This window comes from Monopterus albus, unplaced genomic scaffold, assembly GCF_001952655.1.
Source record: "Monopterus albus unplaced genomic scaffold, M_albus_1.0 scaffold203.1, whole genome shotgun sequence".
Lineage (NCBI taxonomy): Eukaryota > Metazoa > Chordata > Actinopteri > Synbranchiformes > Synbranchidae > Monopterus > Monopterus albus.
Genome location: NW_018128083.1, coordinates 54,818 through 68,887, shown reverse-complemented (window position 1 = coordinate 68,887; position 14,070 = coordinate 54,818). Strand labels below are relative to the sequence as shown.

At 42.1% G+C, this 14,070-nt stretch overlaps 1 protein-coding gene across 6 annotated transcripts in view; it reads left to right on the top strand.

The window, feature by feature from the left end:
• Positions 1-14,070, top strand: part of iqsec1b (IQ motif and Sec7 domain ArfGEF 1b) — a 248,188-nt gene that overhangs the window by 194,971 nt on the left and 39,147 nt on the right. The window contains exon 1 of one of the 6 annotated variants that reach the window (XM_020618273.1): positions 5,823-5,889. The exons of the other annotated variants lie outside the window; for them this stretch is intronic. The gene's annotated coding sequence lies outside the window, so the exon portion shown is untranslated. Of the gene's footprint in view, positions 1-5,822; positions 5,890-14,070 lie in introns of those variants that run through there. 6 annotated transcript variants of the gene reach the window in all.

Genomic DNA, 14,070 nt, shown 5'->3' with positions numbered 1-14,070 from the left:
AATCAATTAATGTTCAGATACATTTTATTATATACAATATAATTTATTATATAAAATGGATTTTATCATCTGTCATATTAAGGTGCAAATTAGCTGGTAACCCCTGCACGCTGATTAATGCATGCTGTTGCATATACTGTATATATTAATATACTAACAAAATTAAAAAAGCCCAAGGTGATGTCTTAAAATTACTATTTTTTTCCAATCAACCAGTCCAAATCCAGAAGAAAACAAAGCAAATCATCACAGTTAAAAAGCAAAAGATTACAGTAGGTACTTGTAAAGTGACTGAGGTGATTGATTGATACCTCTGTGACTGTAATGCTGAAGCTAGCATCACAGCAGCATCAGTACAACAAACTCTGATTTGAAAGAAAAAAGACAAGCATCAGCAGGCAGATTTTAAACAAGCCATTATTGAACCTTTTAATTTGGATGTAAAACAGAGTTGAACACAATGAAAATGCTGGTAACTACAGCAAATACAGTAGGTTAGGAAAACTTTACTTTTTACTTTTGTTTTCTCTTCTGAATTAGTTTGGCTAACCTGGGGGTCTGTCTACAACCTCAGAACTGACTGCTTATGTTTCTCATCCCACTGGACTTCATTTCAACAGCCTTGCCATGTCCCCAGGTGTCAGCGCTGAACTTAGACAGTACAGTGTTGATAAAAATGATAGCCCGAGTGACAAAAATAAGACCCAAGCTGTAATATACCAAAGCTATCCCTCCACCAGATCCTGGTGTCTGGCCTGTAAGGTGGCACTCAGCAGGATGTGGCCAACATCTCTCTGCACAAGAAACATTCATTAAATCCATTTCTGCCTGTGCATACAAACATCTGCCGTCTGTTGCCATGGTGAATTTGTCGACCCCTTTCCAGTAGTCATACTGTAGTCATCCACCAAGGCATCTCTCAAAGTATGGTACACCAGCTCTTCGTACACCATGTTTCACCACTCACCATGCCAGCCAACCCTGCTGCGTTTGGTACCAAAACAACCAAATCTGATGTGAAAAAGAGCTGCTGCCATTTGACAGGGGATGAGATCTGGCACAGCACCTGCTGTTAGCACACATATGAGAGAGCATATGCTAAAATGTTGTCACAAACGCCCTTGCGTCACGGAAGCAAGGCTTTCATCTTCACTATAGCAAGATTTCACTGCTGTAGAGCTACTGCCTGAATCTTTACAGGGCACACAGAGGTGCTCTTCTAAAAAAGCACTATTTGATTTCTATCAGTGCTGGAAAGCTTACATCAACCTAGTGTGCATGAAGCATCTTCTGAGATTTGTGTAGGCAGCTAGCTGCTTTCTTTTTTGTACTAAAGACCTTGATTCAATTACTGTTTCATGAGACACCTTGCATCAATACTGTTTTTAGAGCAATAGTTACACTTTACATCTGGACACCTTTGTGTTGTGACAGGCTGTCAGGAGATGCAGTTGAAAGTGCCCCTTGCTTTTTCACTAGAAGCTGATGGTACTGACATGGTGTTAGAAGTAGTGCCAGCACAACACCAAGTCTTGGAGCTCAGGCCGCTCTAATGAGCTCCCTTGAGTGGTTAGTAAACTGATGGCGACGGCCTGTCCTCTCTCCTCCCCTTCACTCAGCGTGCACAGCTTTAATTGGTGGGAGAAGGAAGAGAGACTTCAGAATTACATAAAACAATGCTTTGGTCAAAAAAAAGGACAAAAAAAATCTATTTACATCTCATCACAATGCAAACTCCTTCACCCCAATTAATGTCTAGCACAGGCCTGAGGATTTTATTAGCCAATATGTCCTAAGCCTGAGGAGAAGGACATGTGTAAAGTGAGCAATGTCAGCTGGTTTTTCTTTTGGAAGATGTAAGAGCGCAATGTGCCAAATATTTTCACTTGATTTTGATCATATTGTTGGCTGTGAATATCAAAGTGCGGTTCATTTTCATAAGATCACGGGTTGATACCTTGAATAATGGCGCCCTCTGCTGGTCACACATTGACACAGCAAGAGAAATGACACCAGAGTGGCATCTGGACAGCAGTTCTCTCATGAGCTTTTTCATTTGTTCATTTTTGTTATGTTATTGCCCAAGTGTGTGTCTGTGTGTGTGTTTTGCATTAGAAAAGATGAAGAAAACATTTGCAAATATCACGTACAAAAAATAAAAACAAATATGCTGAAGTAAACTAAACTATTTACTGTACAAACAGTATTTTAATACTAAAATAATAACCACATCAGTGTACAGATCCTATTGGTTGCCTATATAAATTAGTCGTTTCAGTTTGGCTACATGGCCAAATATATAGCTGCTGGGGCAAAGATGAGCCCTCCATCTTTCTGTGAAAAATAATCTGAGAAAATGTTTTCTTTATTCATGCACAAAGCTGAGTTGGCTATTCACTTATGAAACATGAATTCTATGTAGATCCTCTTCATATATGTGTTAAAACGTGGAAAAATGCTTCTGAATAACAGTTTTGCATTTTACTTAAAAAAATAGACTTCAAAATGTTGAACTGCTGGAGACAAGGTGTCTGTTCCCAAAAAAATCTGTCAGACAAAACCTCTAAGCTTTGTAAGCTTTGAAAGTAAAATCCTTTCTCACTGAGTACACACAGTTCTGAATGCTTTGCAACTTTTACAACACGGGACATGACTGGAAGCTTTTGTCTGAACAGTGACTTATTAGCCACAGTCTGATATACTGAATAGATGGCATGAAGTGCTGTGTATGAGTGTAATTTTTTTTGAAGTGGACATGAGTCAGCGCTAGGGAGAAATTTTCTAGTGTAATTGTTTAGCTAACAGAAAGGTACACTGTAATGCGGGCTGCTTCACATTTTATTGAAAGGGCGATGTGTTTCTTCAATAAAAAAAAGAAGTGCAGACATTTTGACATTACTTTACTGGTGAAAAATGAAAAGCACCACCTTTCAACCTGGCAAGAACATAAAAGGACCTTCTTATTCCTGCTTTTATTCCCATCCACACCTTAATTTGTTAATTTAACTAAAGGAGCCAAATAAAATGTAAAGGGTCAAAAGTTTCCCATTGCTTTCCAATGCCACTCCCAGGTTTTGTGTGTGTGTCCACTTAACATTAAAACCCTCACCCACTGCTTCATGTTGTAATGTGTGGCACAGCGCTGCTGATCCCTGTGATGTCACAAGCTGTCCTACTTGCAGAGGCTTATGAAAAAAAAGGTATCAAGCTGCTGTATCCCCATTAGCATCGTTACATTCATACATACGTGCCTCCAGCTATTGTTGTCTTTCTCTGTCTCCAGTCAGCCCTCCTCCCATCTCTGTCGTTTAGCCACCCTTTCCTGTCTATGTGGAAACTAGACAATGCGCTTTTTATTGAATTTGCATGAGACAGATGTGGATGAAGAGAGACAAGCTGATACAAAAGTACTAGTGGAAATGTAAGAGTGAGTTGTGAGGACTTTCCCTCACTGTACTCTGCCATTAGAAGTAGTGTTAGCATAAAACCTGCCTTTCACATGCTCTTGAGGAAGGTGCATATTTACAGTGAATACAATGAGACCAGTAGTGGGGACAGGGTTCAAACTGATGCTGCAAGGCCTCCCTGTTATCATCATCAGACAGCTGCTCTGCTCAGTCACAGCTTCCTGTTTGGGTGGCCTTGATATCAGTCTCTGCTAGAGGTTCGCAGTGTGGACAGCTGATTGGACTGGTAGGATTATCACTGTTAGGAAAGTTACAGCACTCTGTTTACTGCACTCATTCATTCTTGTTAAGCATCAAATGCACAAATAAGATTAATAGGGTCACCTCAAAATTTAAATTTAAAGGTATAGTCCAGTGATTTTTCATGTCAGAGACAAGTTACATTATGTATAATGTCTGTGACTGTGGAAGAGCTTTGTCAAGTGACATCAGCAAATCATTTGGACCCAGGCTTGTATCAACATGAAGGTTACAGCCAGAGTCCTGTTTCAAGTGAGCGTCACGACTACATCTTGACCACCTCTTCATTTTGTACGATGCATTTGGTGTGTGCTACAGGCACCAGTTGACGCACTGCTCCATGACACAACCGATGTGTGTTGCAGTTAACAGAAAGCATGTATTACAAACTGGAAAGCCTGTATTTTATTGAGTAGATATAGCTGTGGAGGGACAAGGTCATGTACAAGTAGAAGGATATGAGCCTCCAGGCATGAAGGTTAGTAAAGCTTTTATTTTACTTTATGGGAAGTATGGGATTGAGTGTTTTGGATCTTGACTCAGCCCAGAAACTAACAGTCAGGATCAGTCAGTCTACTGATATGGTCAAAAAATGACTAAACAAGGCATTTTTATTTTAATCCATTTTGTCTAGATTTTATGTATAAAAATTCTTCATATCACCAAGCTAAATGATAAAACAAGAGCAGAAGTTCACTTGTTTACAGTGCTGCTTTAGATAAAATGATTATGAGAAAAATTCAGCCTTACTTCAGGGATTATGGCTTGTCTGCAGAACCTAATGGTACAGTAGTTATTTTTGTGCTAGCTGGGGAGAAAAAAAGACTTATTGTCAGCCACTTCACTGATATAAACAGCTTGCTAAGATGGGTTTTTTGAAACACAAGGACTGGCACTGATAGCTTTAAACCTCACTGATGTTTTTATAGCCAAAGCTGAACTTGAGCTAAACGGGGGCACCACCTGTCAGAAGGAGCCATTAGAGGGAAATCCTATTACCACTAATCCTACAGGCCCAGCACTAAGAGCACAGCAACTAGTCTCCACTGTCTCCCTCAGTTTCTCTGTTTGTAGCTGCCCACACCGCTGACAGTTGTGCTTCCGCATCAGTCGTTGTGGCAACAGGCCTGTGAGTGCTAAGGTCAGAAGGGGGCACGGCCCCTAATAAATTTCCTCCCAGGTGAATAGAGGCGCGTTCAGGATATTAATGCCACTTCATGCCAGCTGCAGTTCACAGACACAACAGTAAGTCTTATCCTCTGAGTCCTGCTTCTCCTCAAAAAGATTGCTACTCTCTGCGTACCTGTTTATCACCATATTGTAAGATGCAGGGGTGCGTGTCCAATCACCAGCTTGTTTTCAGGACATTTTGTCAGTTCTAACAATGTGCAAGATCATGAGATGACCATTTTAAGCAAAGAACAAGCTGCATACCAATACTCTGCTGCTGTGTTGTTGTGGTAGTGGCCATGCAGACCTCAGTATAACCTCAATACTTTTTATTTAAGCACATAACTTCAGAAACTGTCAAGTTGCCACTGAGTGTGATTTCTGAACTTTCCTATACATCTACTTTATGTAAAAAACCTTCATGTAAGTTTACGGTTAGGGTTTTCAGGAAGGAAAGGCAGAGTGTCAACCTTTTTTCAGAAGCAAGATTGATTTTTATCCACATTGCTGCTTGTTTTTCACTGTCATACTTTACCCACCTTTTTATTTTCCACTTCACTACAAAATCTGCACATTTTCTCTGCAATCAAAGTCAAAGCAGCATCTCATTAATTACAGCACTTTCACCCAGGGAGGAGAAAGCCAGTCAGTAAAACCTGCACTCCCTCGGTTGTCTCGCTCTGTAAGGGAGTAGCTGCAGAGACAAACCCTGACCTTGCACCATATGCCAGCAAAAGGCTGCATCAGGCTGGACACACAACTCCACAGAGATAGGGGGTGGGGCAGCGGGGGGAGAGAGAGTGAGAGAGAGGGGAATAGGGGAGGGGCCACGACAGTTGCGTGGGGAGAGTGACAGAAGGGGGGGAGGCTCAGAGCACAGGAGGCAGATATAGACAGGGAGGGGAGGGCCCAAAGTGTCTCTCTATGGGAGGTGAACGTGTAAGGATGTTCCCTCGCGTTCATCCTGCCTGTGTCGATCGTGTGCTAGGCTGCTCGCTGTCTCTCTCTGCCGGTAGGGCTGCTGCTTTCACTTCTCATGTTTCTGCTGGTCTATTATTATTATCTATTCATTTACTCATTTTATTTTTTGTGGCACCTAGCTTTGTGTTCTGTTTTCAGTTTGGTGCGTGTGTGTCCTGTGTGAGGTGAGAACAGGAGAGACGAATGCTACGGGCTGCACATACTCTCTTTACACTCACTGTCCAGGCAGGTGTCTGGCAGAGATGACTGCAGCAGCTGCACTGGCACCCTCCACCCCCTGTCCCCCACCCATTCCCTCTTCCCATCTCTCTCCTGTAGTCTGATGTCATGGCAGCTGATGTTTGTACTGGACACCCACAGCTCACTGCAAACTCGAGCTGAAGGGACGTTTCAACTTCTTAGACAGTGCCTGGACTGTTGTTGTACCCCCCACCCCACCCCATCCTCCCAGTGACTCCCCCTGTCCTCTGGCTTCATGCAGCCTTGCAGACTTGAGGAGGACAGTGATCGTTGCTTGTTTGCCGTCTTTGTTTCTGCTCCATGGTTTCTTGTGCTCTTTTGCTGAGCACAGAGTGACTGTGTGATGAATCCTTATTGATCCTTTAGATTGAATAGTTCATTCCATCAGGCCGCTCTCTGCTGACCTAGACCACATTCTGCTTACAAAGTGGACGGGCTCCTGCTCTATACTTCCCATTACTGCAAATGAGATGGAAAGTCACTCGTATGCAGTCACGCCTCAGCCTTATGGTATTTCTCTTCATCGTGCATATCATAATAAGGTTTAATAGGTTTTAGCAAAGCATGCATTAATTCATCAATAATGAGTTTGGGGCTCTGGCCCGTGGAGCAGGGTTATAAGCGACTTGATCTCGGTGGATATAATTTCATCTCTGAGGCCAGATTTGTTTTTGCAGTTCTTGGTTTTTATCCTCAGGGGCAGGATTTTTAGGTCAGGTAGATTATGCAGCATTCAGCTGTTTGGTATCAGATAATTCTACAATGATGAAACCTTCTGGGGTTATGAATTCAAATAGGTTGAGCTGTGTTGTTGATTTATGCGTATGAGATTCTGTGTGTAGTCTACTGAATTTACTGTTTATGATTTTAGATTTAGTGTATCACAGCTGTGATGACAGATGATATTTGTGTTCTTGTCCAGCATTTATAACATCACCTACCTGCTTTGAATTTGCCACTAGGCCGTGTGTGGCAAAACAAAACTGATGATCCAGAAAGTATTCAAAGAAAAACATCCAAATCTCTGCTGGAGGAGTCTTTTGCACCAGTGAAGTGCAGTGAAGCATTTAGACTGTTTTCATGCAAGATGTATCAGCATGTGTTAAATAAGTCATGGGCCCATCAGAGGAATTTTCTGTAGGGGTATTCAGAGCCGGGAAGATGTGACAAGCGCCTGATGAGTTTGAAGAGCACTGGGTGAGGACTGGTCAGCTGGACAGAGGCTTACTCTGCTGGCCTGTCATCCATTATCACAACAAGGACACTCCACTTTCGGACAATAAATCTGATTGCACTTTACTGAGGTTGAACAAAATCCAAATCTAAGCCACTGAGTCATCAAAGCTGCAGCACTTCTGTCTTCGTCTGCAAATTTGATCATCCTCACTGTTTGCACAAGTGAATTTTAGACTGATGCTGTGTGACTGATATTATATCACAGATGCTCAGCGTTGGTGGATAATCCAGATATCAGATTTGTTTGAAGAACTTGCTGAACATAAGCATCACTACAGGCCTAACCTTGTCATACTACATTTTGTAAGTATGAGGAATGGCTGCTATGATGTGTAAACATCCAGCTCCACCCATGAGACCTTCAGTGTTCATTTTCTATATGTGGACCAGATTCTCATGGAGACTGTCCTCACCATGATTTCTTGCATTCATGAGAAAAATGCTTACAGGTTTTTCAGTGGCTGTCCATGGCTGTAGCTAGTTCTGTTCTGGGCAAAATGAATATGAAGAGTACAACATTATTGTGCTACCTCTGATTTTAAACAACGTGGTTACATAAAATTGGATGGTGCAACAGTGCCAGTCAAACCTCAGCATCTTTTTCAGAATATGTGACAGGTTTCATGCTGGAAATTAGTCAGTGAAGCAGATTTGTGTGTGTTAAAGTTCATGGCAGTTGACATTTTAGGCTCTAGCACTGCTGCCAAAAGTCTTATGCAGAAGGCGGGTAGATGTTTGACTGTGAAAAACTTTGATGCTTGTCCCATTAAGTCAGTGCTGTTCTTTTTAGCTAAGTAGGTAATCTTTATCTAGCCAAGCAGATGTGACTATTAACCTTATAAACAGTGCTTGTATAGGACTAGCTTTGTATTGAAACTAAAACAGTTTAAACAGACTAAATGTATTACTCAGCTGAAGACAGTTTGAAATACAGCTGAACATCATAGCCTTCACTGCTTACTGGTGTATTTAGTGAAGCACATTTGAATGGAGGTTGCTTAGCTTAGGGAGACATGAACAAGCTGCATAAAAAATTTGAACTTAACTGAATGAAATAACTTGAATCAGCAAAGTGATTTGTACTTTCCACCTCTATAACCAAATTAGATGACACACTATGCAAACAACCAACTTAACATTTATTTCTAAGAATATTGATTAACAAACTACGCACTTATTCATACTCGCTGCATTTTTTATGCATCGGACCAAGTGCACTGTTCAGGCTGTTCATGCATGTCCAGCATTGGCCCACTGGCTCTCTGGGATTGGGGTCATCAGGTTGCCATAAGGCCTGGTAACATGTGGCAGGGAAAACATGCAGGGGATTATTCTGCTGGTCCTTCCTCTGTCTCTTCCAATTATTATCACAATTACTGTCAATAGACACAACATTCTGGAGATGCTGTGTTTTAGTGTCTTTATTGTAACAAGGCAACAGTTAGTCATGAATTATAGTTTCCATGAGTCACAGCAGTGCACAAAAGAATATTCTGCATGTTGCTACAGGCTTTGGTTGTGATGTTTCAGAATATTAGGCTGCAAGATTAGGCGGCTTCCTTTGGGATGAGATCAGGCTTTTACTGTAATTGTGGGGCAGGTTCAGGGCAAAATCATGTGAAACTGATCTATTTCATGTGGAATCTGGCTCTATAGGGGCTGCCATAATCTATGTCTTTATGAAGAAGAGGGCAGCCCACAGGCTCATGGGGACTGATCTTACTGTAGCTAATAGCAGCTCTCACTGTAGTATGACCAGTTGAGGCAAATGCAGAACTGCATGATGCCAAAGTCATTCTGATGTATTTATGTACATCAAAATAGTTTTTGTGACTATGATTGAAATCTTTAGATGTGATGCTTTTATTTCCCCTCTCATAACCTAAATGGAGCTTCCATAGTGGGCATGCATTTCCTTAAGTCATGCCAAGGAAAATGGAGATTCAGGTTTGTGCTTTGTACTCAAAAGCCATGGAAAAGCTCACTCTTCTGGCAATAAGCTTGGGGTGGTGCTGTGTCTCTCTGCCTCAGGGTGAACTTTATGGGTTTACCTTGGTTCATTTGAACAAGAGTAAGTACTATGAAAGCAAACCACTAAATAACCTGATGTCTGAGTTGAGGTGTCCTGGTGTCCTATAGAGGATTAAGGCACTGACCATGGCTGGCAATATCCCCAACTCCAATTTGGCCATGGACCTTGTGTGCATGTCATGTCTCTCCCTTCATTTCCTGTCATATTCATATTGTCAACATTCTAATAAAGGCATAAATGGCAAAGGGAAAAGATATTTTCCCTAACCATGAGTTCAATTATAAAGTACCTTCTCCTTGATGGACAGTGAACTATCACTTGTGCTTTCCAGACTTACCTACCTTAATTCACCTAGTCACACGCGCCACTGGGTACAGAGCTGCCACAAAAGGTGCTGCCTGTCCACCAGATGCAACTTGGGGTCCCATGTTTTGCTCAAAGATATTTTGACACATGGGCCAGAGAAGCTGGTGAAATGAACCTCCAATCCTGCAGTCAATGGACAAGCTGCTGTACCTACTGAGTCATAGCCACCATTGAGGGGAGAGTTTAACATTGGATCCTGAAGGGGAAGAAAACAGTGTCAGGCTAGCACTACTACACATTCACATCACAATCAAGACCCCACCTCATGATAAATTATGGATCAGGCTGCATATTTCTGTCCAAACCCAACCCATGCCTAAGAGTGTGGCATCCAGACCTGACCCAGACCCAACAAGCTTATAATGTATAATGTCTAAACCTGGCCCGAGCCCGATGCAGTCGAGACGGTGTTTTCCCCTTTCTCAGTAAACAAAGCAGACTTTTCAGTGCTCGAGCCATCTAGCCTAAGGTTTAACCTACATGTCCGAACCAGACCTGGGCCTGAACATAATTGATACATTTCTGCCCAAACCCAGCCCAAACTTCCAGGTACCAACGGGTCCCATCGGGCTCAGTTCAGGTATCAACATTCTACCCCATGATGAACACCAGCACTGAATTCAACTTCAAACTGTGTTTGAAGTGTCTTCAAGAAATTACGTCTTGAATGGCTCAGTTCAGTATGTGTCGGACACCTTCAAATGGTTTCAGTTCAGTTCACTTACAATGCGGTCATAATCTCTTTCCATGGAAAGGAGTCATCAGTTTTTAGGTTTGCAAATAACCTCAGGTAAGGAAAGAGAGACACAGCAGGTAGGAGTGCTATTCCTACCTGGCAGTTACATTAATATCAGCAAGCCCTGTCAGGCCGTTTGGTTGGTAGATAATCAGACACCACATTCCTCCCCTCAGGACACAGGAACTCCTGCAGTTCATCTGTAGAGAAGCATTATTGTGTCTGGAGAATTCTCTCTGTTGGAGTGTGGATGAAACATCTTCAAAAAACAGTTGGACGTGTAGCAGTCGTCGGTGCTTCCCGGTCCTCACTTTACTTCACTTTCTCCACCTACCACTGTCAGTTTGACAGATAGTTGGTAGGGAAATGTGAGGCTCACCTTACTAATAAGCTGCTGACACATGGATGAGGTGGAGGCCCTTAACAACAGTAGTTTCTGGAAAGTGATGACTGGGATGGAGTCCAAAAATGTTCTGTCCTGTTGTTTTTATGTGTTGTACAGGTCACCTTCCCAACCATAAAAACAGTTACCAGTTCTTCCTCTTCATGACAATCCTTTCTTTTTTTTAACTTAGGGAAATAACTTCTGCTGACTGTTGAACTCATATTTTACTGGAATGGAAAGTTGCTGAGATTTTAGCATTCTTCCCAGACATAAATGATGACTCTAATGTACAATATCAGCTGTGCTGATATTGTACATTAGAGGTCCCTCAAGGTTGCTTACTATACTGACACATGGATGATGTACTGTAGGTTAATACACCTACATTTACACACTGTACACATTCTGTCATCTGTTTAATAACCATGAGACTCAATGCCAGGCAAATGCATTTATCCTCCATTTTTTCAGTCATCACTAGGTGCATGACAGACAGGAGTCATGCACAACATTATATGTAGTAATGATGGCAAGGAGTTCACAACAAAACATAGCTGCAGAGAGTGATTTGCAGCCCAAACAACCTAAAAAGCCCCATTTGAAAATACTTCAATACTACTACTAAGGTCAAGAAAAAATTAGGTGTAATCCATGTGAGCTAGAGTAGGCCTGCCATTCCACCACTAGCAACCTGAGGGCACATCTCCAAAATATACACCCAAATGAGCATGGGCTGGTGTCAGGAACTCCAGACAAAGAGCCACGTCTGGACTCATATTTTACACTGCCTGCTACAAGCTTGCTGTCTGCAGCATGACAAGCGGGTTGGGCAAATAAACTTGTTTCCTTCATATGCAAGGGCATGTGGCCGATTGGTATAGTTGATGGGATGGGTTTCAGAGAGTTCTGTCAGGAACTGGAACCACAACCACAATACCATAGTTGTGGAATGTGTACGTATGTCGATCTTGTGTTAAAATAAATGCACATTTACAAGTTATCTCTGACTGTGTTAGTTTGCTTTCCTGTGGACATAATGTGCAAAAATAGATGTTAGAATGGTTCAAATAGTCAAGGTTTTTTAGGAGAATTAGTCAATTGTAATTTTTACCTCCAACACACTGTGACAAAATAATTTTATGCTCTTCACACCAGCAGTTTGAGCACAGTATGCTCAGATTTGTCATGTTTAGGAGGGTTAGGGGCACGAACATCCTTGACTTGAATGCAGCAAGCTGGCACATGTCCACACAGTGGATTGTGGAGCAGGAGGGCCTCTCTGTGTGTGGACACGGAGAGGAGGTGTGGGTTCATAAGGTTAGTGGAGGTCACATCTAAAGAGGAAGTGTTCAAAGGAAGAAATATAGATCTCTAGGGGCAGGAAGAGTCAACCAGAGGTCTCATCACCACAAGCTCTAGGTGCAACACACAGAGTAAGCATTTTAGTGGCCCCTACTTGGCCCAACCTCAGAACAGAGCAGAAACACTTCCTAAATCTAATAAAGTATACTAATGGCATACTAATAGGTTGTGTTGTGTTATATGTCTCAACAGGTAAAAAAAAAAAAAAAAATCTACTTTTGCATCTGCCTTAGTTACCCTAACTGGCAGTGTGCATTGCATGAGGTATGTCTGGGACTTGTTTTGCTTATAAAGATTAATATTGGCAGTTTTGCCAGATGGGACTCACAATTAGTCTAATTACAAATGCTTCCTGGACCTACAGGACAGAGTATGTTTGGCAACAGTAAACTGGAAATGCAAATGTGGTATTTACTGGCTTGAGTGCGATTTAAAGCCATTTGTATGTGCATCAGCAAATTTATGTGAAGCAAATTATACAGATTGACTTTAACATATGGTGGAGAGGTCTATTTATATGCTCAGTGGAGGCAATGAATGGGAGCCATGCTCTATGATCAGGCTACAGCATTCATTTTAAGGTGTTAGAGTGCAGAGAGATACTGTACAGTAAGAGTAATCATTTTTCATTTTAAAGTTTGGGGGTTTTACCATTTGGAACTGAAACACCACATTTAACATATTAATGCCTTATAAAATGTTTTATTTATTTCTTATAATACATCTATATTCACACCCACACCCAGATTGCTTACATGATGCCACATCTGCATTCATTTGAAGGCGTATTTCTGTGATAGTAATTACCAGAATTAAACCAGTGAAAAAGTGTTGGCTTTCTCCTTTGGACTACTTTTAATAGTCAGGATGGAAGAGCCATCTTGCGCTTTTCTCCCTCACTCTGTCGGTTACCAATGGTTAAGTATTTGCAATTAGATTTAAAAATGGAACCCTCCATTCTGCCTCCCAAAGGCACTCTGTCTCATCAATGCTGAGCTATATTTGCTCCTTCGCTATTTAACTGTAACCGAGTCACATGCTGAACTACTTCCCTTTTTATTTAAGTTCCCCCAGGGTGTGAATTCACAGGAAGAGAAGAGCACTCTGGGTGTTGTGTGCTGCACTTTTAGACCGGTTATGTGATAACCGGCAAACAAGAAAGAACTATTCGGTTTCAGATGAGTGACAGTCAAACTGATGGGACGACTGGAAGAGATAATTATAGGAGAAAACGAAGCGTAGGGTTTCAGTTTTAGGAGGGCGCCACTGGAAGCCAAAAATAATCTCCAATCAGCCTGGGTAATCAAGTGTGTCACACCAGGCTGCCACTCCTTTCCCCTGACAAGCAGATACAGCCGTCACACAACCTTTCCTCCATTTCAGCCTCTCCTTGGCAGAGGTGAAAACTCCACTGTGAGGGCAGAGGGACATGCAGGAAAGAGAAAGGCAGTCTTTATTACAGATGCCAACATCAACAGTACCCAGAGCCAGTGTGCAGACAGAGGTGCTGCCTGTCCTTCAGTAGCTTCACTGTGTGATCTGCCCCACAGAAAGAGGGACGGGACAGGAACTGGGAGGGGAGAAACACGCAGGTTGCTGCCTAGTAGTCACACAAACCAGAACTAGATTCACGTTCTGCTGGAAATCCATTGATGTGGAGGAGAGGAGTCCTGCTGTCATTACCTGTCTGGACAACTTTCTGGAGTCTCACGTTTACAGCTGCAGTAGGAGTGTACTAGGTTGAGACAGGCCTGGAGTCACTTGTACAGAAGTACAGCGAAGGTAGGTTCATGTCTCTTATCCTCACTGTAACTTTCCTGTGATTTGATTTTTGTTTGAAAACCTGTGGCGTGTT